The following is a 5,700-nucleotide window of genomic DNA, read 5'->3' on the forward strand; positions in this document are numbered from 1 at the left end:
TTCAAGTAAAGCTGGGGACTGGACCCATTCTAAGATGATTTAGATTTGGGATAGAAACTTGCCCTTTTAGAAAATGGCCCTGTCTCATCTTTCCTTGGCAAGGGCTCCAGACTTCCATGATAAAGACAGAGTACCTTGATTTCCTCCCCAAAAGACCTCACTCAGTAGAATCCAACAAGATGGATATCAGTTTATTTTCAAGGACCAGTATTTGGCTTTGAATAGAGGTGGGTAGGATCAAAATAGAGGGGAGATGATCAGTTTGGGCCTTGGTGTTTAACCCCCACAACCTTCATAGCTTCACTGGTCATCATGAAGCTCAAGACCACCACAATACCCAAGGGCTCTTAGGAGATTGGAGTTGCTTCCAGACAAATCAAGGGGGCAGCTGGGTGACCCAGTGGATAGAGTACCAGACCTGCAGTCAGGAAGACTCATCTTTAGAGTTCAAATCTGGCCTCAGACACTTACTGTATGACCGTGGGCAAGTCACTTAATGCTGTTTGCCTCAGTTTTCTCAGCTGTGAAATGAGTTGGATGAGGAAATGGCAAACCACTCTAATATCTTTGCCAAGAAAACTCCAAAAGGCTCACAAAGAATCCGAAGCAATTGAAATGACTGAACTCCAGCAGTCAGTCACCAGACAGATCAATTATCTGCTTTGGTTTAAGAACTCAGAGTCTTCCCGACATCCAATATGAGTTGAGCTTCAAGGGAGGCTCTAGATGTCACAGGATTCCTGGAGGAAGGAAAACATAAAACTGAGCCAAGTCACTGAATTGGTGTGACTTTCCCAGGCCCACTCTGGAGGCCTGAGCAGAACCGAACCAACCTTTGAAGGTGAAAGAATGTTTCTCTCACCACATTCAACGTACCCTGGAATGTCTTGTTAGGTTTACCCAGGTGAGCAGAGTGGGAGTCCATTGATCCATGAGCCTGATCACCTCCTTCATATACTCGTCCCAGAAGAACCCAGGCAATCCCCTATACCAGGTCCAGGCTTACAGCCTGTCTAACTTTCAAGCCTATGCTCATTTGGGTCATATATTTAGACCTGAAAGGTATCTTAGAGGCCACGTAGTCTGATTCTATATATTCTGCACATGAGGAAACCTAGGTCCAGGAAGAAGAAAGGACTTGCCCAAGGCCATACATATAGGGTTATGGTTATCAAAGGTTAGGGTTTTTTTCTATCTAAGTAGTAGAGCTGGGATTCCAACTGAGGCCCTCTGATTCTAAATCCATCATTCTTTTCGCTGTCCCATGCTACCTCATGGTCATATCTATATCTATTTCTCTTTTTAGGTATATAAACACACATATACTTTACATATGAGCTTAAACTATACATTAATATACAACATATTCTTCATTTATATATATGTATACAATTTGTCAAAACAAAAAAGGAAAATAAGAGTGAAAATAAAACTCCTTTGGCTTTGGGTCCTCTGCTGATTGTCATTGTTTTGCCCATTTATAGTTTTTGGTCTGTAATTCATGTTTAGAGACAGCTTTTTATTTAACACAACCTTTTTCATCTAATGTAACCTCACGTGCACTTAGTGGTGGGTTATATGTCTGTCCTTAGCATTCTATCCTCCTTAAGGATAGAGAAACAACTGATCAATCAATAAACACTTATTAATTGCCTAGAATGTGTCTGGCACTGCACTAGGCACTGAATATGCAGTGATTGAAACAAAAGAGTTCTTGCCTTCAGGGGACTCATATTCTATTTGGGAAACAAGGATATAACCATTTCCTTAATAGTACATTCTTTTTTTTTTTTCCCAAACCCTTACCTTCTGTTTTAGAATCAATACTAAGTATTGGTTCCAAGGCAGAAAAGTAGTAAGGGCTAGTCATTGGGGGTTAAGTGACATGCCCAGGGTCACATAGCTAGGAAGTGTCTGGAGACAGATTTGAACTCAGGACCTCCTGTCTCCAAGTATGACACTTATCCACTGAGCCATCTAGTTACCCCTTTAATAATATATTCTAGAATTTTTGTTGGGAATTGGTATCAACCTTGTTAGTCTATAGTTTGAGGACAATTCTGTGTAGACATTGGCTTCCCTCCCTACAAGATCTGGCTGGTTTAACTTTACGCCGGCCTTGGCAATGACAGCTGGTGAGGAAAAAGATGTGATCATGTCATGGAAACTGAGGAAGGAACACGCCCTTTTCTATTCTGATGCTGCAATTACCCTGGTGTAGGTGTACCCTTAACCTCACAGAGGGACTATTGAAATAGCCTGGGAATGAGCCTTCCTGCTTTAGAGTTTCCTGCTTCCACTCCAATCCATCCTCCATTCAACTGCCAAATTGATCTTAAAATGCAGATTTAACCATAGAAAACCCTTCTCTCCTTCAACAGGGAAGCTCAGTGGATAGAACACTGGCTGAGAGTCGGGCAGCCTCCTCTTCCCGAGTTCAAATTTGGCCTCAGATACAGAATGCAGCCCAAGATTAAATGCTGTGTCTTTAGCCATCAACAACTTGAAAAGGTACATGCGATGAACATCTAGCATATCCCTGGCAAGGTTCAATAACATTTCTTTCCATCTTAGCTCCCTTGGCAGCAATCCCAGTTATGAAGGCTCACGAGATGAGGCGCCTGATCCCAGTGGGAAGAAGGAAGGAATATAAGCAGAAACAGATAGAATGATAAATGGATCCAGAAGTGTAGCCACTGGCACCAAAGGGATTTTACCAACTCTGATGTCCATACTTATCTAGCATACCATAATTGGTGCATTCAGGGGTATCGGGGGTCTGCTTATTCTAGACTGTTATTTTTTTTTTAAACCCTTGTACTTCGGTGTATTGTCTCATAGGTGTAAGATTGGTAAGGGTGGGCAATGGGGGTCAAGTGACTTGCCCAGGGTCACACAGCTGGGAAGTGGCTGAGGCCGGGTTTGAACCCAGGACCTCCTGTCTCTAGGCCTGACTCTCAATCCACTGAGCTACCCAGCTGCTCCCTTAGACTGTTATATTTGTAAAGGATGACAGCTCTCTTTTCCTTCATGGCATTAGACAGTGCTCATCCTAACCAAGAAAGATAACAGGGTTAGCCTGCATTTCTCATGAAGGACTGGTTCCCTGGGACTATCTATGTTGCTCTATCTCACTGGATCATCTAGACCAGATGATGGGAAAGCAAATTAGCACATTTCCTTGGAACTTTTCTGGTTTTTTTTATATTGTCAGTGGCCTATATTCAAGACTCTAGGTAGCACAGTGGAGATAGTGCTGGACCCGGAATCAGGAAGACCTGAGTTCAAATTTGACCTCAGATGTCTACTACCTGTTTGACTCTAGGCAAGTCACTGAACTTCTCCTTGTTGGTCTCAGTTTCTTCATCTGTAAAATGGGGATAATGATAGCATCTACCTCCTAGGGTTGTTGTGAGGATCAAATGAGATGATAAATGTGATAACTGCTCCAGGTATATGTGTCTGGCACATAATAAGCACTATAAAAATGTTAGTTGTTATTAATTAATATTATCCATTTAGATTACAAATTCCTTGAGCACAGAATAGTCTTTTGCCTCTTTTTGTTCCCCCAGTACTTAGTAGAGCGCCTGGCACATAGTTAACAATATAAAAAGTTAGCTATTATTATCGTTGTTATTTTAAAATCTTTACCTTCTGTCTTAGAATCAATACTAAATATCTATTCCAAGGCAAAAGAGTGGTAAGGTCTGGGCAACTGAGGTTAAGTGACATGCCCAGGGTCACACAGCTAAGAAGTGTCTGAGGCTAAATTTGAACATAAGACGTCCCATCTTCAAGCCAGACTCTCTTATCCACTGGGTCACCTAGCAACTCCCTATTATTAGTTGTTATTAGCCAATTAGATTGTAAGCTTCTTGAGAACAAGACAGGCTTTTTGCCCCTTTTTGTGCTTAGCACAATGCCTGGCACATAGTGGGTGCTTAATCAATGTTGATTGATTGATTTTTATTAACCTGATGTTCGGCTCAAACTGAAGGTAGAGGGTGTTTCTGTTCTTTTAAATTTTCTTATTGAGGTGACAGACCCAGCTTTTGCCTCTGCTGACATCTGAAAAAACCTCTGATTTCTCAACCCTATTCTACTAGTTAAGTCCATCCAACAAATCGTCTTTGTCATGGGCACACCATTGAGCCAGCCACTGCCTCTCTTCTATCTTTTCTCTTCTATTCCCTACTGTAGTTGGGATCTTTTATACCTTTAAGTTTCCAGGCTAAACATTTCTGTTTGCCTAGTGGTTGGTATCTCACTGCCTGTGACTGCAGAGATGGCAAATGAATCTAGGTTCTCTGGAATGGGACGCCACTGTTCTACAGAAAACTCCTGGGGCTACCAGTGCCCAAGCTGCCCTACTGCTCAAAGTGAAGATGGTCCCAGGTAAAACTTGGCACAATGATGTATCAGTTCCTATGGCATCCCTATCTCAAGACCATAGTGGAATCCTTGCTTCTACCTGAAGACCAGCGTACCTGAGGGGTTCTAATTCTCTCCCTGCTTGTACCTGTTCCCTGTCCTTCTGGATCCAAATTTGGAAGCATCTGTCTTGGCCCAGTGGAGAATGTTGATGGGTCTTCTAGACTGTGTTTGTTTTAGCTGCTGCCCCCCTAGGAATGTTGGATCCCCTGGTATCGTTTCTGTGCTGCCCTGTGGGTTTCTCTGAAGAGTTCCCTTGAGTATCTTGACTTAAGCCATGCTGATCTCCATTAAACACTTTAAAGAGCTATTTTTTTTTTTTAACAAAAAGCACTGACTGGATTATCTGATTCTTCCTCGATGCCCCTTTAAGTCTTAGCAATGGATTTTAACTTACTTGAAAATTATAGCAAGCTCCACGCTTGGGAATGAATTCTTACTGTGTCACACTAAATCTTAACCAATTTAATCTCCACCGTCAGTGTTTACTTACACAAGAAATGTCAAAGCTGGTCTGAACAATGTTTGTCTGTGATTGTGTTCTGTCTCTGACAGGATTTGACACCCGCAATTCATTATGCTGAATTCAGAGTATTAGAGAGGGGCCTTGAATGCCAATAGTTTTGCCTTAACAAGCAATTCTGGATTTGTTACTTATGAATTTGCCTATGATATTCTTGAAACAGGGCAGCTAGTTAGTAAAGTGGATGGAATGCTGGGCCTCAGATCAGAAAGACTCATCTTCCCAAGTTCAAATCTGGCCTAAGATACTTACTAGCTGTGTGACCATCAACAAGTCACTTAAATCTTTTTTTTTTTTTGCCTCAGTTTCTTCATCAGTCAAATGAATTGGAGAAGGAAATGGCAAACTACTCCAGTATTTTTGCTGAGAAAACTTCAAATAGGGTCACAAAGAGTCAGACAGGCCTGAAAAATGGCTGAACAACAACGGCAACATTTGTAAAACAATATAATCATAAATAGCATTTAGAACTCCTCATGCACACAATGCGATATATGGTGTGCATGGGAACTTCCAATCTATCGGGCTCTTTGTCGGTGCTCATCCTCTGCTGAAAAGCAGAGACAGGGGAACTATTAACTTAAATGAACATTTGCTGATGAAATAAAGTCAAATGTGCAGAATTTTGATGAAAATTTGGCTTGAAGCCTCCAGAACCCTGGGAAGGAGTCTTTTTTTCTAAAGTAAAAGAAGCAAACTGAACTTCTTGATCCTTTTCACACACCATACTCCAATTCCTATCT

The sequence above is a fragment of the Gracilinanus agilis genome, chromosome 1, assembly GCF_016433145.1.
Source record: "Gracilinanus agilis isolate LMUSP501 chromosome 1, AgileGrace, whole genome shotgun sequence".
Lineage (NCBI taxonomy): Eukaryota > Metazoa > Chordata > Mammalia > Didelphimorphia > Didelphidae > Gracilinanus > Gracilinanus agilis.